The sequence below is a fragment of the Balearica regulorum genome, chromosome 8 (assembly GCF_011004875.1).
Source record: "Balearica regulorum gibbericeps isolate bBalReg1 chromosome 8, bBalReg1.pri, whole genome shotgun sequence".
Taxonomy (NCBI): domain Eukaryota; kingdom Metazoa; phylum Chordata; class Aves; order Gruiformes; family Gruidae; genus Balearica; species Balearica regulorum.
The window spans coordinates 17235383-17259450 of record NC_046191.1 but is presented as its reverse complement, the minus strand read 5'-3'; the positions used below and the strand labels follow the sequence as shown (position 1 = coordinate 17259450).

At 41.5% G+C, this 24068-nt stretch overlaps 1 long non-coding RNA gene across 1 annotated transcript in view; it reads left to right on the top strand.

Moving 5' to 3' along the window:
• Positions 1 to 24068, top strand: part of LOC142602757 (uncharacterized) — a 285134-nt gene that overhangs the window by 249820 nt on the left and 11246 nt on the right. Inside the window, exons 7-11 of the long non-coding RNA XR_012836533.1 lie at positions 4443 to 4600; positions 9902 to 10023; positions 11385 to 11488; positions 21070 to 21123; positions 21623 to 22113. This is a non-coding gene — a long non-coding RNA (uncharacterized LOC142602757). The remainder of the gene's footprint in view (positions 1 to 4442; positions 4601 to 9901; positions 10024 to 11384; positions 11489 to 21069; positions 21124 to 21622; positions 22114 to 24068) is intronic.

The window sequence follows — 24068 nt, the reverse complement described above, 5'->3', positions numbered from 1 at the left end:
ATAAAGGTTTGTGTGCACAACTGAGGACTCCAGGGAAGCTAACAATGGCAGGCCAGAAACACCACCAAAACATCATATACTTGGTGCAGACCAGCTAATTATGCCCTGGGCAAGACCCAGGGCTTGGCCTCTGTGATGCCTTTTGTGAATTTTGACTGAATTAACAACAAGTTTAGAAGTTATGTTATATAAACAATTTTTAAGGTACATGTTGCAACCATGTCTTACAAACAGTCTGTGATCTTAAAACCCCCAAATCCAAATGGTGAGCCAAACTTTGCATCTGGCCTCTCACCTCCATCATGAGAACCACGAGCCCAGATCAAGACACTTCACTCAGGCTTGTGGAAAATCTGTTCCAAATCCAAGTGGCTTGGGCTCATCAGTAGCGCTTTCTTAAAACAACAGCATTTGGGATATTTTTGTAGGTAATTGCTAATTTGATGTGCATTTTCCAGATTCCTTCCAGAATTGCCATTGTAAAGAACAGTATTCCTTCCCAGACATGTCACGGTGCTTTTTCAGCCAAAAATGATCTCTGGTCATGATAAGTGATCGTAACTCAGAAGTAGGCAGACTACAGAAATTATAACTGTGTTAAATACAAAATTACTTTAACAGTTTTATAAAGCAGGTGTAACCCAAAGTAACAGTGGGGGAGGGAGAGTCTGCCAAACGTGTTTAAAATGTATGAAGTATTATGTGCTGTCTGCTGGAAGATAAGTCCATGCTCAGTAAGCTATCTGAACAGCACTGTTCACTACATATATTTTTTATGGTTGGTTTTTTTTTTAATTTGCAGTGACACAATCTTGCATAACCGATTTGAGTGCATCTTTGAATATTAAAAATACTAATTATTATGTAATTAGTCAACAGGATGTGTGTAATTGTGTAATACCAGCATTCCTGGGTGTGGTTAAGTACGTAGGTAGAATGCCAACACTCATCTAGACGTAGTATTGTAAAATTACACAACATACACCCTGGGTGGGTACGCTAATTATATTTTACATTTAAACAATGGCTACATTAGTAAAATAGAATTTATTCTTTTAAAAAAAAATCTTCCCGCAGGCATGGATCATAATAGATGATGGTGGTAATATTGCCCAAACAGAGTATCTTCAATCTCCCAAGGGTCCCAGGCTTCTTCATAAACATAAAAATAAGAGACAGAAACCAGGCATAAAGAGCCCTTCATCCACTTATGGCATGAAGCCACCTCACTACGGACATGTGACAATTGCTGAATCATGCACCACAATAATTGAATGCAGAAAATGAACAGGAAGAACTTTGTCTCATGAAGAATCACATGAGATTAACCAGAAATCTGACTAGAACTGTTATATTTTTATGATTTAACAGACATCAGGACTGTCCTTAAACTATGATGGAAACAGAACCACACAGTTAATCAGATTCTTCTTTGAACTTCCCAGGAAGATCTTGGTTACAGCCATCAAATGTCTTGAGCACTTTAGTTAACTCTGATCTCTGCTAAGACTTACTGCCAATATGGTACAAAAGCCTTCTGCACTCCTGGGCCAAATCCTCCCTGCCTAGTCATCACTCATTCTTCCTGTGGTACATCTGCAGTGACTGACAGGCATACACTTCACTGGGGCCAGCACTACAGAGGTCTGTACCTGCAGTACAGACAGAAAAGGTGGATGGTTCTTTCACGTGGCTCACCACTATTTTCTTTCTTTTGATATGGATCCAAGGTGAAAAATCCAGGAGAGGAATGGAAAGGTGAAAATTCCAACACCAAAAAAAAACTAACCCAAAACTAAGCTGTGACTCATTATAAATGTAGAATCTTGGAGCCTAAAGCTGGGTTTTTTCTATGTGCCTGGGTGGAGAAGGGTGAGGTGCCCTCTGAGGATGATTTTATCTTTTGAGTCTGAAGATCTTGGATGTGGTTTGGCAAATTCATAAAAATATTTGTGATAAAGTTGAACTGCTGTCTGGAAATGTTACATACAGAGATGTAAGAAAGCTTAAGGAGAAAACTGCAGATTCTGGAAGAAGAATCAGCAATGCACATGAATGAGGTTAAAAATTGCAGAGAATTAGCTACTAGATGACTCCTACTAAATAAATCATCAAAGACTTGACTACTGCTTCCAGGTTTCCACAACAATATTGGCTCATTGGAGCAGCCAAAAAGATGTTAATCTGGCCAAAGTTTTAGGAATTTTCTTTTCTTGTTTGAATTAACTAATCAACCAACAAGGCCAATGTCTCTTGCCAAGGTTATAAAGCAGGGCCTTCCTCCTTCTAGGGAAGATACTATATTTATTGCTCAGGATCACGGGCCCCATGATATGGAAAATAAGCTTCTTTGTGTTAAATGAGAGCTACATGGGAAAGAAAAACAACCTGAGCTTGTCATGGAATCTCACATCTTCTTTCAGCACTCAATAAAGCACTTTGCTTGCCCAATTCAATAGAGAAGCACAATTTCTTTTTCCTGTATGCCTCTACACATCAGCTCTAGCTCTGATCTCATTTAGAGCTTAATCCAAGACCCAAAGTAAAGGGAAAATATTCCCATTGCTTCCAAGAGGCATCTGGTCAGTCTTTTACTGTGGTTTTACTTAAATGTAAATTCAGTGCTGAGTTTCTTCCAAGAAAAAGAGGGGTAAGTGGTAAGAGACAGGAGACTGTACGTTCAACTTTCCACCCTCCTGTTACTGATAGGACCAATCCTTTGGCTTGGCAAAAACTTCTTAATTTGTTTGGCCTTTCTGCAGGGTTGACTGGTACAAAAAAGCACTCACCTTGACCTTCTTTAGTGCTACATCTGGGCAACTCCCCACAGTTGTACTCTCTTTTACTACTTGAGATTTACTTGTGTCCCTGGCGTGTTGTGATAAGCCTCTGAATGTCGCTGCTGTGGAGGTTTTGTTCTTCCCAAAGACTCTCCAGAGATTCAGTGAAGGCAAGTAGGGTTTGCTTTGGTTTAAAAGTAGATTGTACATGTCACTATAATAAATGGAAATATGCAAAGTGTTGGTTTAATTTAACAGGAAATTGGAATGTTTGACTTGTCACAATGCCAGTTTATACTATTTGGACTTCTGACATTGCTTGTAGTAGGTGAACCTCGCCCCATGTTGAGGGCCAGCTCAAGGCCTAGTTATCACTTACATGCAATTTAAACTATCTTCACAATAAGACTAAGTGGTGCATAAGCCTCACGCTCTCTGTGCAGGAGTATAAAAAAAGGAACCTGATTTGGAAAACACTAGGGAGAAATACTGAAGTTTTAAAAATCAAAAAAGCTAATTAGAAATGCTTTTCTTTTATAACAAATAGGCCAAGCATATTGACATTAATTATATGAAATACTCAAGTTTTGGAATAATCTGTTGAAGAGCACAGATGTATATCAAATCCTATGCAAATGAGTGTGTGCAACTATTCTTCAGGTAACACATTTATTTATAAAAATAAGCCGTGTGTTCGGGTTCCTTTTCAATGGGTAGAGCATCATTAAAAGTCTCTCTCTCTCATGCTCTTACTCAATGTAGTGAGATAGTTGTATGTGTTCAGCACAGCCTAACATGAATTCCAGAGCTCAGAGCAGATTCTTCCCATACCTGAGTTAGTAGTACTCTGTCACCTTTCCTGGAATTACATCACTGTAACTAGGAGCAGAATTTATTCTCCTCTGGTGGTAAATTTTCTTTGGTTTCAGAAAAGCTAATGGAATTCATAATTGCATTTATATTTTTCAGTCTGTGTCCCTGAGCTTACTAGTGACAGAGGTGTTTAAAGAAAATGCTGTGACTGTGATTTGCTGTGTTGCCCATTAGTGTTGTTGGTAGAGACTCTTAATAACATTTGGAAGAAAACATCATCTATTCCTTCTTTTACCCTGGCTGGCTGTGAAGAGATCCTCTTACTTTTGATAGCTTTACTTCATGGTGGAAGAGTTCTTCTATGTCAGGGGCACGACAGGCAGGCTCAGCAGACTGAATCACTCCACCTCAAATACTCCTATACCCTTGCCCCATTCCCTGCTCCTTCCATCTTAGGCATTGCCTCTATACAGGTGAAGGACACTTCACTTTCCTGGTCAAATTTCCCTGCTACATCTGCCAAGTATTTGTCTAAGGATACCCCATAAATTGGATGAGTTGTCTAGCTTACATAGGAGCTGCTCTGTGGTCATCATAGATTGTCACCTGGCTGGGCTGTGTTGGGACTGGCAAGCTTCTTGGAGCCTGCTCCATAATCTCCAAACAATCCTATAAATTGCAAGGCTTAGCACTTTTGCTCTTAGAAACACCCATCTGCAAGGGCAAATGTTGGTAGTGAATAGTTACTCTCTCTTATCACCAGTAGGGACCATCATTGATGTTGCCAGTGCTGGCTCAGGTTCCTTGAATTGTCCCAATTTATCTAACAATCCTCTTAATATTTCACAGGCATTTCCAGAGCTACTGCGTCTGCACAAGTTCCAAAAAGCTCATGGTACAGCATCTGCTTTCACCTCTCAGATTCAAGCCCATTAAAGGATTTGAGGAAAGCTATCCAGTGCTGTGGGCAATGAAGAACAAATGTGATCCATTTAGATGAGTTGCAGGTATCATTTAAGACCTCTAAAAAGTAGGAAAAAATTATTTGTACTCTAAAATGATAACAGTGTTCTCTATATATTCTCAAGAATTGCCAACAACTGGCCTCCAGTCTGGCAAGTGTCTATTCTGGTAACCCTACCAGCTACCAGCGGGTCTGGACAAGATTGTGCAAGTTGCAGATTGCTGGGGGGGCGTACATAACACTGGTGAAACTGTGGCCTTTGACCTGTGCTTCCACTTCTGAACATCCATAATTAACAGACATAAAATATTGTAATAGTTGGATTTTTGATCAACCCAGTGTGCTTGGTCTTAGGCTTTTATGTTTGCATCATTTTTAGTAAGAGTAGAAAGGAGACAGCTTCTATCCTAATTGCACTCATATGGAAAAGCGGCAATTTATATTGACCCTGGTCACCCAAGGGCACCCTTTTACAAAGGGACACCTCTGAGACACGGATCCATTGAGTTGGCTGACATGATAGAAGCAGCACTTGTAGCAAAAGAGCAAAAGCCAGCTCAGAGTTGCATAGGTTTTAGTGGCAACTAAATGCAGAAAAAAGTTGCAGGGGTGGGAGTAACAGGAGACTATCAGTTGGTTGTGAAGTCAGAGTGAAAGCTTTTATAGATAATTTCAGCTGGTGGAGAGGCAGATGGTTCTGTTAGTAACTATTCTTTACATATAGATCAGCCTTCTAAACACCTTTTTGCATCTGCTTTGGATAAAAATATATAAAAAAACTCAAGCCCCTGAGCTTTTGCCTTCAGTGTGCAGTCAGTAGATTAGAAGGAAAAGGAGCTGTTACACCTATGAAATTAAATTTGACTCAAAGATAATTTAGGGTAATAATAAAGGTGAAAGTTCAGAATCTTTCTGGCCTAGTGTGATACACGTACAAAGCATATTGACCTGCTGTCTAACTTTTTTGGTTCTTGCTGTTGAAACCTAAAATTTGGTTTCAAATAAAAATCGATTCCTACCAGGTTCATATAATACAAGTACTTTATTGAATTCTGACTGAAACAGTGTTGCTCAGAGACTGGGGGCCAAGTCCTGGCCTTGTGGCATGGGGCCAGGAGCATTTTGCAGAATGCGACTGTTTCCAGACCACAGGCAACTCTGACTTTAGGGGAAGGAGGTGAAGGAGATGGGCACCTACCCTAGGGAGATGTTACAGGTAGCAAAAAAGCAAAGTCAAAATGGAAACGATGTATTCCTTTATAGCACTAATAGGTTTCTGCTGAAATTTCCAAAATCTGTTGCTGGGATGAGTGGCACATTTTTCAGCCACTCCAAGGGAACCAGAACAGGGATGGTCAGCTTTGCAAGGAGAAACCGGGACACCAGGGAAGATGACAGCCAGGTAGGAGAAGATGAGATGCAGGGCCAAGGGGTAGGAGGAAGGCAGGCTGGCTCATGGAGGTGGCCTGGCTGGCAGCAAGGTGCACAGGGAAGTGGAGGACTGCTAGGGCATGAAGATACTGGTTAGGATATATCTGGAGACCATAAAATTGGTGCTGAAGGGTGAGATACTGGAGTCTCCTGTCTGGAAAGAATATGGCAGCAGAGGAGAGCAGTAAAGCTCCTGGGGTGCCATTATGGGGGAGCACAGGGAAGAGCAGGGCCCCTTCTACACCCACCCCAGGGTGAGGTGACCTGGCCATAGTTCCAGGACTGAGGGGAGGCATTGCTTCTGGGTTTGTGGCGTTATTTCAAAAAAAATGAGAGAGAAGCCTAAATCTCTTGCTGCTTGACTGGGGAAACAGGAACTTAACAGTGAAGAAAAAGTACTTCTACTTCCCCCCCAAAAATTGGCTAAGGTCTAGTCAAAGCTTTTACCTGGGGCTTTCCTGGAGGCCACCTCTGCCCCATGGGTGACATCCCTGTCTCTGCTTGAGCCTGGCAGGGCAGTGAGAGTGTCAAGCACCTCTGAGCAATTGAGGGGATACCAGGGAGGGGGGTTTGTGCCAGTTAATTAGCAGCACATTGGTGGTTTCTGCAGCCTGCAGTAACCTCCACAGGACCTGCAGTGGAAGAAAGGTATTCGGGGATCTGTGGTGGAGACTGGAAGCTGATTTATTTGAGCTCTTCTTTCTCTGAGCATCAAGTGCATTGCTCCTCTAGCTCACTTTAGAGACTGTGCCATCGACTGTCCAAGCTGGGCAGCCCAGTGTCAAAAGGAAAGGAGGCTTTTGCCCATCACTGTCATATAAATCAGGCCCCAAATCTGAGCCCTGTAAAATGTGAGAAAATGAGAGATTCGATTATCCATATGGATCACTCTAGATTTATTCCAGATTGCTTCATTAATAGCAATCAAAGACATCACCTTAATGGATTTTTTTATCCTCAAAACTATGATCGTGAGGAATTTGTTCTGGCTATTGATTTTGAAAGGGCTTTTGATTCTCTTCAATAGCCTTAACTTATTTCAGAATTAGGTAACAGTAGGATTTGGTCTTAAATATGTTAGATAGGTCAATCTCCTTTATTCAAATCCACAGTTATGTTAAAACTACTGGCCACAGTTTGAAGATGATTTATATACTGTGGCTTAGACAGGAGAGTCCTTTTTCTGTGATACTTTTGCTGTTACAGAGGAGCCTTTGTTTTGGGAGAAATCAGTGTTTTTAAGGGAAAAGTCAGTGATGTTTTCCATTCTGCCCTTAGTTGGAGAATATGTTATTTTTTTAATGAAGATTTTTAGATATTATGCTGGAAGTCACTGAATGTTCATGTTTCTTCTTTGTTAATTGGGGTAGAACTCTTAAAGCCATTAGGCGATTTAAATGTAGCTCTATTTGAGCAATATCCTTTATTGGATCCCCCATTATCCTTTAAACATCTTGGTGTGCAAGGGGATAAAATTAGAAAGAATTTGTTTGCTTTAAATTGCTAGCCTCTGCTTGATAAAACTATTAGCTATTTAGCTAATTGGACTGCTCTTCCATTATCATTAATTGGCAGAATTGATACAATTAAAATGGGGGCTTTATCTAAAGTGTTTGTGTTTTTACTGAGGTATTACCATCAAGTTCCCTAGCATGTTCAGGGAGCCTTACATTCTGCAATTAGTTTTGTTTTCAGGGGTAGAGGTAAATTTAAGATTAATTTTGAAACTCTGCAGCTTCTCATAGAGTCAGCTGGACTGGCTCCTGCTAATTTTATTGTTGTTTTTGGCTGCCCTGGTACAACATGTTGTTTCATGATTTAGACAATCCCCAGCATTATGCGGCTGTGGAGTGCGTGGGGCAGGGTAACCACAGGCTGAGGAAAATCAGGCCCTCAGAGCACACCCCCTGCTTTGCAGAAGGTCATGGCAAGGCTTGCTCCCAGGGCTGTGTCCTGCAAGGTGCTAAACACCCATTATTCCCTGACCCACCAAAGCATTTTAACACAGCCATAACTTTTAAGCACACGTACAGGCCCAGTGACGCCAATTAGCTTACTCATACTAGTAAAGTCAAACAAAGGCTGTGCTTGGTTGGGGCCGCAGTAATCATCACCTTGTCGGTTAGAGACTCCCACATTAATCTGTTGCAAAATAGCACATGTTCTTCTGCTTACACCTTGGCTGTGCTCTCAGCTGATGCTGCCGTCCAAATGAGCAGGAGGAAGCCACTGGGGTTTTAGGAGAGGCTCTGCCAATCCTTCTCTTCCCCTGTGGTCAAAGCATCAAGAAACTGCATCCTCTGTTCCTGCCATCCCCAGTGGACTTGCCATCTTTTTGAGGCTGCTGGTACACATCATGTTTCTCCCTCATAACACTATGATTCATGTCAGCCATTGGCCTCAAATAAATGAATGGGCTACAAGAAAATTAAAACCAAATCACACCTCTATCAAGGGGAGATCTCATTGACAAGTAGAGCCTTTATTGCCAGAATTAGTCATCTAGGTCTGCCTTTTGCACCAGAGGCTAAAAAAAACAGAGTATGATTAATTGGGCAGGACCAAGAGGATGTCATGCCTCCCATACAGCTGACCAGTGTGGGCAGTTTCTAAATCACACCATGAGGGCAATGGCTACATCACTGAATACCACCACTACCTCTGCTTCATCTCCATCACAATTTTATATAGTGCTGGGGTAGCCACATTTGTTCTTCACCACCCATACGTGCTCTTATTCTGGGACTTCATTATCTTGCAAGCCATGTAGAGCTGGATCTCTTGACATGTAAAGCTGCTTAAAATAACTTGTATATAAACTATAAAATTGTTTTATGCAAAATAAATTTTAAAAATGTTTTATCTATATAATATATGCAAATATAATCATATAATTTTAACTTAAAAAAAATCAGGACCATTCCTTATAGATGTGACCCAGTATGTAGGTAACAGGTATGAACACTGGAACAACCTTGATGCAATACTACCCTGCTTAATTCATTTGAGTCATTGTAGTTTTTAGACTATACCAAAGTCATTTCATGAAACACATCATGCTTCATGGGTTAATCCTGATTTAGCTGTGATGCTTTGCTTTTGGGTATTATCTAAATTGTTTTGCCCATCTCTTCTTCATTCATTTTGTCTATCACGAATATCATTCTACATGGGTTTCACTCATACATTTATTTGTATTTAAATTATGCATCTCTTAAGGAGATAGACCCATCAAGTGATACAATACCCTGTGGCACAAAGAGTGAGGCATTGTTTACTTTTGCATAAAAAGCCATGAAGATGGAACACACAGTTTATAGGATACTAATGAATTATTTGGATGTTTGACCTTAAATCAGATTCAATCCAGCTAAGCTTGGTAGCCAGTGGAATTGAAATGTAATGGATAATAGCCCAAGAGTCAACCATATTGTAGGTCTAGCTTGAGCAGCTTGTCCCTTACTGACAACCTCAGCCGATCACCTTTGCACTGAGTGGCTGATGAAGTAGCTCACTGCAGCGTCATGGGGCTGCCTTCTTGCCATCTTGAGGACAGAGTACAGCTTGAACTAAGGTTGCACTGCTGCTCCAGGTCTTGAGACGCTCCTTCTAGGGAGAAAGAGAGCACCTGAGTCTCTGGGACTAACAAGCTGGCATGTCTCGTGAGCACTACGCTGACTGTAACGAAAGTCACCTTGGGGTGAGGGGCCTGTTGCGGCTCCCTCAGGATGAATGTGCTCTCCCACCTGTGCCATTAGAAACCCCACACTCCCACTGCCTTTTCCTGTGGCACAGGGAAAGAGGAGGGGAGAGCAGAAACAAAACCCCTTGGAGTAAGAGACTAAAAGACAACTACCTCACAGTATTAAATGCACTGATCCTGTGCTGATTTATCATTCTGGATTAATTGCAGTAAATAAGGAGCATCACACTGGTCAGCTGGTGTAAAACTCACATGAAGGAGATGAGAGTCAAGCCCAGTGGGAACAGAGGAACTACAATGCAGGAGCCAGCCCTCCCTGTGCAACATTTAAGGTATATTAGGGGCAAAACCTCCTTTAATGCAAGCAGTGCTGTTTATTTGCTTCCATCAGCTGTGAATTTGGTTTATTGTCGCCAGTACGAGAAGAGTCCAGAATAAGGGATATTCCTGCGCTGAAACATTACTGTGGCATACCAATGCCTTTTCATCATTTGAGAGTAGACATATAACTCTGTATATCGTTAACTAAGACAATAATAAATTAATACAATATCCAAGTCATAATGCTATAATGCTTTCATGTATGAATTGGAATGTGAATACTGAGCTTTTCATTTCATGGTTGAAAAATACATGAGTTGACCCAAATATTAATTTCTGCATTTCAATCATTTACATATCATGGGTCAATAATCATTTCTTGCACAAATGACTTTTCAAATGAGAAGCAGTATATTGTAATGGTCTATCATATTTACAAACATTTCATTGTTTTCCCAACTTAGCACTTAGTATTTAAAATATACTGGACCAGATATTGTTTGCCAAATACAATACAAAAATGACTCATGTAAAATGCAGAGACTATTTTCCTTTACTATTATCCATAATTTATAATGTTCATAAACCATGGAGTGGCATGCCCCTGCCCCTGGCAGGCCCAGGCCCCCACTTTGGAACAGGCATGGATTTCCAGCAATGGTTCAGGAGAACTGACACCTCTCTCTGCTCTTTCTTGACCTTAAAAATCTCACCCTATGAGGAGCAGTCCCTCTGAAGATCCAGCACTGTCAGAAGGGCTAATGGGGTTTTTTTGGAGAAGTTTAATACTTCCCAAGATTTCTTTACAGCATGCCATGACATCCAACAAAATGCCTAGGATGTCTTTTTTCAATTACTTTACAAAGCTAAAATTATGTAAATAACCTTGCTTTTTACTTACTGGTATTGAACTTAGTCCATCATTTCAGACTGTTCATTGTTTTCTCATATTACACCCCTTTATTAGTCGACATATCCCAACAGAAACCTTGTGTCTTGGAGTGAATAGTGTTCAAGTCCTGGATTAATCAGGGACTAGTGCAACACATCTATGCTGCCCAGCAAGATGAATTTACACATCTGCCTTTTCCCCTAATTATAATTCCAGAGGTTGAATGTCAACAGCATATGGGTATATCCTCATAGAGGCATGCAAACACACACATGCAGGCACACACAGCGTACATTAATCTCTCTTGGCTTATCTGTTGCTGTCTTTAATTTGTATACTTCAAAATTGAGTGGTGAGGTCATTTATTAGACTGTTTCTGTGAGTTTTATGTAGTGATAAGAAAGCAGTAACATGCAATTTGTTTTTACAGAACTCACTTTTGTAAGTATGAGCTAATATTTCCTTTCTTTAACTGAACAGTGAGGAAGAAGAGCTTTCAGAGCTAACTAAGAGTTAACTGGCTACATTTCAACTGTCACCATTGTCTTACATCTACATAGAGAGCGGGAGAGAGCCAGAGAGATGTAAGTACAGCAGGCCACTGGGAAAAAACATTTATAAGTAGAAATTTCTCCTCAGAAGCCTCAGAGCAAATCTTTCCAGTTTGTCTTGATTTTTTCTTTCCCTATTTTTTAAACACAACGTGTGGTGGAAACGATTGTTATTATCCAAAGGACCTTACTTGCTGGCTCGCTGCATCTCTGTTTATGAAATGCCATAACAAAAGTGAGCTCACGCTTGTGTGCTTCCAATGCGTGATGTTCCTGTGTGCCAGATGGGCACTTTCATGACTGTATGAGCGTGGATTATTTCATTTCCTACATCTGGGACTCCAAATGGCTGCACAGAATGCCACAGGAGAGAGGCACAGATCTTCAGCTGGGGAAACCTACCTTCACAGGGGAACCAGCTACATCAGAGGGGATGAGGCAGAGAAGCCCCGAGTGATATCTGAAAGTTCACATAAACCAGAGCCATAAGGGAAACCTTTAGAACCAGGAACAAGACAAAAATAAACAATAACTAATGCTGGATGTCAGCTGTGGAGAGGGGGGGAGGGAAAATAAACCATAAGCAGTTTCTTGTCTGGCCACAGAAGATGTGTTTGGAATGCTGTTTTGTATTTCAGCTCAGAAACTCTGCTGTGACCTTCAGATATCGCTGGGTATTACAAGTTCTACAGATAGCCAGAGAGAAATATCCCAAGGAGAGCTGGCATATACCATGCCATCCTAGTTAATGTTGACTGTGTATTGCTCTCAACCCGTTCCAGAACTGTGACCAGGCAGCCTTGTAAAAACACTGCAGAATCCTACAGTAAGAGTCAGGAATGCTACAGTTTGTCATAAAGCTATTGCAGGATTTGGGATAATTACTTGTTTGTTTGTAGGATAAAAGGGTGCTTTCCTTTTTTTAAGCCCAAAACAATGAGAGCAGATCCTCAGTATAGTGAGGACCTGGCTCACTACACTTTTACAGTATATGTTGCATTTCAGAGCCAGGAAACAGGAGGAGATGGTAGGAAGAGATGGAATAGCCTGTCCTATATGTTTGATTGAATTAGCTGTAGCAGAAAAAAATATAGTTAAGCCAGTGGCTTCCTTAAGATGAAAGAGGGCAAGCCCCCAAAAGAGAACAAATGGAAAAAGTAATGACAAAAAGAAAGTAAGAGCTTGTGACACAAAGTAAGAAAAATAAACAGCAGTTGACTTAACTATTTTGCATAAGATATTTACAAACCACAGCATATTACTGTTTGCTTTATGCATTTTCACATCCTGCTCAGTTTAAAGCAGTAATTTTCTGCAAGGACAACAGAGGGAAAAAAATGCTTTACACTGCTTATATTAATTACATTTTTTCATTACCCGTCATGTTTTCTACAGGCTTGTGTATTATTACTGTAAAATGTAATGAAACAGAAAAAGAAAAAAAGAATGGACTTCTGGGAAATTTTCCAATTCTTGAAATGCAATGTTAATTGAGTGCTATTTTTAGGTCATTGCAGATAGAGCTGAACCCATTGCCATCAGCGCACAAAATGGGGACAGCCCAGGTGCAACATAAACTGGGTGAGGGTATCAGTTTCTCCTGATGGAGAAAAAGGGGGAGAAACGAAGTCCACAGAGGGGTGATTCTTGTTGGGTTTGGCGCAGTTTCTATTTCTTGATGTAAAGTTCTCAAAGCAGAAATGAAAAGGAAAGGTGCAGAGCTGGTGTGGGTACAGGACCCACCATGACCATGGGCGCTCCTGAAAGACACCCAGTGAATCCTATGAGAGAAGGGCAGAGCAAATGAAAGTGAGAAGCTCTCTCTGTTTTGGTGGCTGACATCCAGCTCTGGGAGGGAGGGCACTCTGAAAGTCAACATAAAATAAAGTTCCCCAAAATGTATCAGAAACGTGAGCCCTTTAATTTATAGATCTCCTAAAAGGCTGCCAAAAATCAATTATTTTAATTTGTATATAGTGCAGCCATGGACTGATTCAAGTTCTTTTGAAGTATTTTTAAACAGCCATTGCACAAAGCCATCCTCTTTCCCATATGCAAAAAATGAATTGAAAACCACAATTTCTCACAGTCGCTTTGATCGCAAGAAAAGACACACAAGACTCTGCAAGCAAATCTAAGGCCCCCTGCTAAGTCCTTTAACTGGGTACCTTTATTGTTAGTCCCAAGAATCAGTGTAGCTCTATCGCTCCCTGTATTATCTGCCTCTTCACCCAAAGAGTGCAGGGAAGGTGTTTGAGCCCATAACAGCTTGTGAAGACCAGAGGAAATAGTTATTGGTACTTGGGGGTGGGTGTAGGTTCCCTTTGAAACAGGAGAAGTAGAAAATCTTTGGTGTGCACTTACCAAGGCCAGAATGAAAAGGGAGAGAGCATCCCACATGGGGGAAGCCAATGTTATCTCCACAAAGCTATTCACTCTCTGTATTGCACAAGCAAGAGCCTAACACAAACATTTCAGCAGTCATTCTAAATCACCATGTAGCATGTTTTGGAACAACCGAGATTAACCCAAACAGTTTTCTACCCACTTCAGCCCCATGCATGTAACAATCTCAAAAAGCAGTCATGACCAGATGGTCAGTTACCGAGATGGTGCATCCAGTTCTTTTGTTTTGGTGCTACTGGAGACTTCGTAACCAACCTGTAGGTATAAGAGACACTTCTCCACCCATATCGACCCAGGTCATCAAAGGCATTTTGGACAGGATCCTAAACAAAAACACTTAAGCACCCACGTTCCTGAGATGACCTGGGCCCTTTTACCTTGGAACAAATAGCTTGCATCCTAGCCTTTTCTTTATTCACTACAAGTTTCTTTGCTTTTCTGTGGTTCTGTTAGTCACTTGAGGGTCCAGGCTCATCCTTTTCCAATCTTGGCTCAGGAATCCTGAATATGCCCAAGGGCCACATGAAATAGCAGGCATCAGTGCTCCCCTGGGTCTGGCAGTGTGGCTCTCCTTGACCTATGCAGTAGCATGGGCCTCAGCTCTCCATCATGAACTTGTCTTCACTTCTTGCCTGTCTTCAAATCTCTGCCCTCTCCTTAAGTCGTATAAGCTGTGACTTATCAAAAATACCACCTCAGTGCATTCCAGATGTGTCTCCCCACCCACTCCCCAGCAGTTTGACACTGGTATAGAAGTGTTATGGATTCGCCTGGCAAGGCTTAGATGGATTAAAAAAACAAAGCAAAGCACAAACTGAAGAGTTAGTTTGCTCTCCAAACATCTCTAGTGCTAAGACAGAAGTGATAAATCATAAATATAAGCCAACATGATTTTCTCTTATCTGACACATTGAATTAAGACTGTTGCGCTCAAACACTTATAGCAAAATTGACAAACACTTCCTTTTAGGAATGCTGCATCAAAGCTATTAACTTTTATAGTCAGAGACCATTTAAAGCCAAGGCAAGGCATGTGCATTAGCACACACTGCCATGCACCCACACACGAGGCATATGAACCGTGATACTCTGTTTGCAAATCAAGAAAGCAAGCCATCTCCTTTTGACTATGCTTGTCCAAGCAGTGGTGCCAGCATTTGGACTTCAGTTAGCCAAGCCAAGTGGCCCCAGCTTGTTGCAGCCTCACCATGGGCCTTAGCTCATTATTAGTTTGTCGGCACTAAAATTCATCAAGACCAATCTCGAGCCTGACAGCTAACCCCCTACTTTTGTTTCTCCCCATGACAGACTCCTTTTTGTGTTTAGATTAGAGTTATTCCCCTTTGCTAGGAAAATTGATCTGGATCCACAGCCCTCCAATTGAGAGTCACAACATTTTTCCACAAAGGACCCAGTTTCGTTCTTCCATAAGGATTCAGTTTTCCTCGGCACCCCAATTTGTAGGCAGCAGTCCAGAAATAGCAGGGCTCCTTTGCAGATCAGAGCAGGTAAATTTTTTGTAGTGGGATGATAGGAGCAAGTGGTGGAGGGTATGGAAGGAGCAAAGGGATCCATGAAACCACAAAGTCTCATGGAGCATAGACAGTCTGACCCAAGCCAGCTGGATCCCACTGCACCACCCCTAGGGGAATGGCTCCTGTGTGAGCCAGCCCTTTCAATGCTCAAACTACTGGGGAAAGGGCAATAAATTATTTTATTCCAAGTCAAACCCGCTGTGTAAATCAAGAAGTCAGTATTCAAATGGAAATTCAGACTTGATATAATGCCCTACGATACATGTAGCCGCTGATTTCCATGGTAATTTTGCCATAGCTTTCACCAGGACTAGGATTTAATCTCTGGGACTTTTCATTTTTCCACTTGATTAGCTGGCACCTGTTCTCTATTGAAAGATGGTCACAGTGCACCTGAAGAATTGCAGTAATAAGCTGGTCAAGGAGGCTTTGCAGGATGGACCCATGGATACTGCAGTCATTTGACTGGATCAATAGGTGGGATTTCATCAGAGAGAGGGGATTCAAATGTCGCTTTGAAAATTTCACTTTGATGTGTTCATTTTCTGTTTCAGCTGTGTTGGGAATGGCCTGTAGATTTAAACTCTGACTCAGAGCAGGAGAAATGAGGATCCATTAATTCTTATGAAAAAAATGCCATTCCAGGCCGTAGCCCTAACATAAATGAATTTGGCATGTTCGGGAGTAAACCGTCACTTCCATGATGAAATCAATAGATATAATTTAAGCTTTGGTCAGATGAGGCCTCAAGCTTGCAGGCCATGCATCAAACGTTTACTAGTGTTTAGAAGGTCAGATGATAGTGTTTTGAAAGCCCAGTGCTTTCAAAGAGTTTGGTTGTCTTGATCCAAGGAAGCAATAGGCAACAGTGCTTGAATATGTTTCAGGCTCTGGGATTTTCAAAAGCCCACGTGTTCCCAACTCCCAGTGGCAACAAGGAGCCTGGAAGCTTTAAAAATATGAAGTAGGCACTGATCTGCATCCAGAGGTGCTCAAATATCTGTGGAAATCTGCCTCTTAATTTATCCAGCAGCCCTGTCTTTCCGGGTCGCATTTGGAACTACAAGCACTTATACGGCACTACTCTGCAAACTCTGCTCCTTTGCATAGCTGTGGGTAAAAAAGGAAAATGTATTATGGACCTCAACTGCCGGGAAAATGCCATAAGCAGTGATGTGCTAGCCAGGATGTTAGAAGATGTCATTGTATACATCAGATGCAGAACCCAGTCAAGCTGGGGTAATTACATTTTCCAATTTAAAGGTTTTGCAGATGCAAAGCTTCCCTCCCTGCTTCCCAGCCTCTGTGTGTCCCCTGATGAGGATCTGCACTGCTGCAGGTGAAGAAGCCTTCGTGTATGCATGGGCTCAAAGGCTTTGACTGCTACAGTCTTGGCACCCAGCTCACATTACACCCAGGAGGACCCAGATGCTGAACCAGGTTTCCATGCTCACATGTGCGCCTTTGAAACAGAAAACCTAAGTGGGCTGGCTCGTGAATACTTTTGTAGATGTGCCAGCATGTGACCTGTGTGGTCCCCTTGCAGTCCTACCCAGGCTAGATTTGAGAGGAGACAATGTTCTCACCCAAGAGGATGAACATTTGTAATCTAACCAATTAACTCTGTATTATGCAGGAGGGTGCTCACAGCAAGACAGTGAAATGCTTCTAAAGAAGAAATCCCAGAATGACCTGTGCTGCACACACACTCATGCTGCCTCTGATGCTGCACTCCTGCCACCCCAGGCAGGAGAGTGGGCTTCAGAGCCATCAGCTCTGGGCATCAGGGATTTTGAAGTAATACTAGAAAAAGGTGGCTGATTCTCAACTCTGTTTTACTGATTGTATGCCAGTGAAACACTGTTGAAGTCAGTGGAGTTGCTCTGCCATAAAACCCAATGCAACAGAGCAAGTATCCAGCTCCATATATTTGATGTCAATAAAGTTAATAATGTTAATGTCAACAGAGTTCAGAGCAGCAGGCAGGACTGACCCCGGCCTCTCTGATTTGCCTCAGTAGATCGCACCTTAACCCTATTATTTTCCTCAAGTTTTTTACCTTGTAATCTTCTTGGGTATCAGCAGAATAAAGTTCACCTCCCAAGTAACTCCTCAAACCCAAGTATATCCCTGTTTAAATATTGGGATTGGGATAAAGAATACCATGCTTAAATGGTATCCTTTGAAATGGGGCACTGTGCATAAAAAGGCCTGCCAGGTTCCCATCAGAAGAGTTAGCTGAAGTCTGGGGGACTGGAAACACTGACGGCAGCCAATTTCCTTTTTTCTGTTTGTTAATCCACTTTGTCCAAACAATATGAACATTTGGTGCATTTAGCTCTAAATATGTCAAATGCTCCTTTAGGAAAGAACTTCCAAAACCTAAAATCATCTCTTAAGATCAAATTCATTGCCTGAGCTCAAAATTATTCTTCTCTACACAAATAAACACACACTTGCATACTTTGCACTGCAAGAATCGTCCTGGGATAGCACTGTGGTGTCTGTGGAGCCCTGCTAAAAAGCCTGGCTTTCTGATACAGAAAGTGTGCTGCAGATATTAACACGTTGTTGAGAGTGGGGGGGGGAAAGCAAGAATTATTATCCCAGAACGTAATAAATCTAAAAATAAATTGGCATCATTTTCACCTATTGCAGACCAATGGGGGTAAAACAACTTTAATTAGTGTAACAGGACAATAGGAATGAAATTGGCTTGGTCACAAGATTTTTGCAGGATGACACTGATGGTATTACTATCCAACTTCAAAGATTTGGAAAGATGTGGCTCCTAACACTGGAGAATAGAAACCTGTTTTTCATCAACTAGGCTGGCCTGACAAATTAAGTCTGTGGAGTCATTAGATTAAGATAAGAGCTTATCTCCTAGACTGACATTTATTCAGAGGTTTTTATGCTGCTCAGCTAGTAATTAGTGCAGTTGAATTTTTAACACTGTTTTGTCCAGTCATTTGACAAATTTGAAATATGTACAGTTTTGATTAAAAAAATAACTAAAATCCAAGAATACAAAATTATTAGCTTGGAAAGGTTTTAATTTCTGGAAGAATTGAGATGATGCTAAAAATCTTCAAGCAGGTCAGAAGTGCTTTTGCTGTTGACTAATTTCCATACACAGATTGAGAGGCCCCTTAAAGTAACTTTTCAGACACTAAGCAGCAGATACCTGTAGCAAATCTGTAATTTTTTTCATGCCCATCCATTTTGTAATTCTTCTGTTTTACAGGGACAGGAATACGGTGAAGGCTGCACTCCTGCTCATTAATGCTTGTCTGCCTCCTTTGGCACTCAGCTTGGGATTTCTGGGGGAGAGTTTCAAAAGGATTCTTCTCTCATATGGCTGATTTCATGGGATAAGGTTTATTTTTCCTGTCCTAATTTTCTTGTAATAACAGATGGATTGTTCCACAGTAAACCAATGCATTACTTTTGGACACATGTTTTAACATTGGTTTAGACTAACAAATCTCACTTTTTTTTAAACAGCTTATTTTGAATAACTGAAGATCAGAATTGGGTTAATAATTAGTGATTAAATGGATGAGTGTTTGTTTATGAACTTTGACAGGTTTGTTACAGCTACATCCTGTTATTGCTGTTACAACGTTTGTTTTGTCCGAAGTGCAGCCATCTCAGCATCTATGGTTGTTACCTTTAGAAATACACAGTGAAGGGGAGTTCATGGTAGTAAATTATGGTTCATCTAACTACTTTATTCCTGTGATTACTGGCTTTGACACACACACGAAAAAAAAAAGGCAAAAAAAAAAGCACGAACTCTGGAAAGACTCACGTGATCTCACACTGTGTCTTTGGAAAATAGACCATCCTTCTTTACATTTTATACCTTACTGCCAAGACTCCTGAAGTCTGTGGACTCACAGGCTCAGGGCAGTTGGTTGCAGAAGGCAACCAGCATTGCCACTCACCTGCACTCCTGAGCCTGAAGCAGCAGTGGTAGATTAGGGGACAGGCTCTCTGGCCAACTGGGACCAGGGTCCACATACTGGCTTTTCATGTCCACTTCTGTGGATTTGGGTTTCCCTGGCATTTTTATGACACCAAAGCATGAGAGGAGTTAAGCATCTCATAAGCACAACAGCTCTTCTGAGGTCCCATGAATGGGAAGGTAGGCACACGGCAGGGAGTGATTTCAGAGCTTTGCATAGCCAGGAGTGAAACTCTGCTGCCCTTCACTTTCTGAGCCAGACCCACGACCTAGGCCTGCCCTGACTCCTGTTTCAAAGCAGATGGTTTCAGCTCTCTGTGATGGTAAGACCCATGATACTTCCCACTGGAGGTGTGAAACCCTATGTAGTGCATTTAAGCTCCATGACAATCACTGCCAGTGGGCACCCCACCATCCCTGGTGTGCAGGTGAGACCTTGAGACCTCAGCTCGTGGTCAGGAGTGCCCAGAGGTGGAGATGGAGAAAATATATGTGGCAATGCCCATAAAATGGCCTGGAAAGAAATTTGCATCAGGCTGAACCACTTGCATCAATCCCCCAAAAGTTTCAAGTACTGTTTGGCAGACAATTTTTTTCCCCTCTAAATTTTAGCTGATAATGCTGCCTTTGCTGTCAACCAAGTCAAAAATCCCACATAGCTCTCAATGCATAACTCGCTTCCCATCTGGGGTGGCCCAGCAGAGAGAAGTGAAACCCATTCCTGGACCTTGGGTGAGCACGAGGGGAAGACCCAATTTCTGATGTCTCTAGGGAGCAGCCTGAACAGAGGGAAGGGGAGGGATTTTAATCTAAGTTCCCACGGATTTGTGGCAGCATTCCTATTTTCCAGCATTTGTTTACTTTCCTGTGTTGTGCATTGCTACATTGTACATTGCTACAGAACCTGGATGGTGTCAGCATCAGCCAGGCAAGCTTCAGTCAGTTAGACTGTTAGATAAAAGGGGAAAAGTTGTCATCACTGCACACACAAAGAGGCACAAACCCAAAGAAAGTCCACACCTTTGGGACAAAAACCAGCTAATATGAAACTATTAACATCTCCTTTTGATGAGCTGTGGAGATAACAGCATCCAGGTATGTTGATGTTGTCTGTCACAGCTGTCCATCAGCAGTGCTGGCTCATGGGGCAGTTCTTTGGCCTCAGAGCCATTTCAGAGACCTGTTAGCCTGCTGCCCATCTGTGGGGTTCTGTGTTATAGACTGCCACTATCCTCCTGTACTTCCATGAGAGATACCATTGACCTGCACCTTTGCCTTGGGTCAACAATTTAAAGACAACTGCTGCTTGATGGTGCATGTAAAATGAATTATTAGTCTTGGTTCTGGCCTAAGTGTCTGAAGACTGAGACCTTCGCTGGCCCCACACAGAAGGCCAAGGACTGACAGAAGCACTAGCAAAAAAGAAGTCCCAACAGGTCAAGGGAAGGGCCATTGCAGACTAATAAACTCCATTACTACAAGGAGAACTTTGTTCAACTTCCGATGCCAGAAAGGACAGCCTGGACTGGCAGGTAAATCTCCCTGAAGATAGCGGAAATAGAGGTTAGAGCACCATATTTATCTCAGACTACTTAGTAAATAGTGAGATACTGCAAAAAGAGAATTGGAGATTTAGCAGCAGGAAGGTGTCATTGAATGGCAATAACAGTACAACCATGCTTTACTCTGTCTTCCATTTGCAGTGACCCGCTCTCAGGTGGATGATTGCTCTTCAACATTGGGTCAAGGTCAGACAGGTGAGAGAGAATTTTTTCTCAAGTTTCTAGTGTCCCTAAGCAATTTTTAAAATGAGAAAAAAGGGCAATAACTTTTTTCTAATTGGCAAATATGTTTTCACTGTCACCAGAAAATGCTGCCTGTCAACTTAGACATTACTCTGATTTTGTTTTGATAGTTTTTGGCTTCTAAGTTTGGTACAAGAGGTGCTCATGTCCCAGAAAAAAATATGCTTGCCCTTGTTAACTGGATTCCATACAATGAAATTTATCCATGGTAAATGTTTCACAGTACAGTAAATTATGCAGCAGGTTCCACACAATCCTTCTTTACTCGCTGAAATGAAGGTGAGCACTCAGTAGCACAAGTATATGGTGTAGCCATCCAGCTGTTTGTGTTTCCCCCAGGCATTCAACACTTCTCACAAATAACTACACTTTGCACTTCTGTAACACACATCCTGTGACCCCACAGGGCAACCGCAAAGGTGGGGTAAATGCCTCTATTTCTATTTTATAGGTACTTAGCACTTCTGAAATGCAAGCTCAAGGCAGGTTGTATTGAACATCTAAGCTTGGAGAAGTCTTTCTGGAAAGCTGATGGAAATCAATGGGAAGTCAAGTGGTCAGTGGTCAATGCAACTGTTGGAAGGTGGGTTCCCTTGCACCGTGGAAAAGTCCCTCTCCAGTAACCCAAGCTTCTCCCCATTTTGTTTTTCTGTTGTACAGTATTTATTAAACCCTTTGCTGTGACACGCGATTGCCAGTGTGCCAAATCCTGAGCAAATCATATCCTCTGTTCTTCTGTAGCAGATTTGTGAGATAATCTATTATAGATTAATCATTTCAGTCTTATGGTGCAATGTCAAAAATAAATTGGGGTTATGAAGCTGGAGGGGAGCCACTTGGGGGGTGGTATGTTGTCATTGATGCTCCTTATTTGACTTTGAAAACAGTGTCACGATGAGATTTTTGAAGCTGATTGTTACCCCATGGAATCCAAATCACAAGGTAAAAATGCTGTGGAGTAAGTTTGCATCTCCACAAATATCAGTTCAATGTTGAACTGTAGATGATTTTCAGGCTATTTCATTCCTTCTCCTCACAACATGAAACATATCTGGACTGATCCATAACATCTCTTTAGAATAATAGATGGCAGAAGAATAAATAGAATAAAATAAAAGCCAACCCCTTTTAAGGACTGAGAGATGGAGGTATCCAAGCCAGGAAAATAATACAGGCCAGGAATACAGCCAAATATACTGTATGAAAATATTCATTTGCATAATTTAAAATATTCTCTAACATTTTATAAGCTCCCAAATGTCAGGCAGTGAGTAATTTGCCGAGTACTGTAGTCCTTGTTAAACTCCCAAATGAATCACAGCAGGTCCTTGGTGTCTCTAAACCAGAGCAGAGGTTACTGCACAGGGAGAGGCTGTTTTCACCCTTAATTTCCTGGTCTCTTCTGCAAGACAGGAAGATCCACAGTACTCTCTGAATTGGGTATGAACTGAGAAATGAGACATTCAGTTCTACCTGTGCTGCCATGTACCATCCACCTAGACAGCAAGGCTTTATCCTGCCATCAGTTATTGAATGCAAACCTACAGTGACTTCATGGCATGCTTTACCTTCCGAAGGATGGCAGAGTATTGCAGGAAATACAAGGAATGGAAAAGCACTATTTTTGTTTCAGTTTCTTTTGCTTGGGTGCAAAGTAAATCAAACCAGGCTCCATGCTGAGTGATATATCATATAAACCTTCAATGTGATATGTATCCAACGATTTGTTTTTCACAACGGTAGCTTTTCACAATCCATAAGTCAGATGGAACATAGAGAGATTCCTAGCTTGAAATGCAAAGTGATTTTTTTTTTTTTTTCAGATATGCTGGGGATTTTTTCCATACCAAGAACAGTTGCTGAAGAATACAGCTGCAAATATATGCCAGAACATATTCACTAATGATTTACTTGAAAGATATGATGGTAACTAGAGTCCCTTACAGAGTTCTTCTTAGCAATTAATGCATTAGAAGTGTGTGTTCAAGCAACATTAAGACTGTAGCAATAAAATAACCAAAAAAAGAAAATGACTAGCATAGTGCAATTCTGAACTGGTTTGAACTGATCCATCTTCCACTTGTGACCTACCTTTTGAATTCAGTGGGTAATTATGTGTCATATGCAGCATCATACACTAAAAAAAGCTTGGTGGGTGAGGTATGTGACCCTAGTTAGAGAACAACATAGATAAATGGATAGCATGTCAAAAAGAAAATATGCCTTTAAAATAGCATTAGAACATTGATATGATCACCAGATCATAACAGTATGTTACTTAAAAAGTGATGGGCAGAAAGCCTTAAAATGCTTGCTAATTGTGCCTGAGAAGGAATTTTCTCTCCTTGCTTTCCCAATGAAGGTGATCTATCCCACCAGCTCTGTTTGTTCAGCCTCTCAAAGGCTGATTCCTGTGGAGCTGTGAACACTCTTTTTCCTTGGGAACAACGATGAGAACCAAGTTTATCCTCAGTACCAATCTGGCATGGGTCAAAGGATGAGCTGAAGGACCAGTCTGGCACCCAAACACTTATTGCTGGATGTCAACATAACGAATGCCACTAGGGCCAGCCCAGGGAAAATCAGAAGTCAGAATTAATGTATCCTGGGGGACTTGTTGTGAATTGATATTTAGAGACTCAACATGCTGCCCTGGGGAACTCTTTCCATGTCTTATACACCAGAAAACCCACGCTATGTTTATGGACTTTCAGGGGTTTTTGAGCACTTGGGGACTTCACCATCTTTTATTGTGCATCCCATTTTAAGTCCTTTACAGTTGTACCTACTGAGTGTAACTTGCATATAAGATATAAGTGGTGGTGGAAGTCTGATTCATTGGCACTTAGCCCAGATGTAAGTACCTCATGTGTTGGGAAGCAGCAGATCAAGTCAGT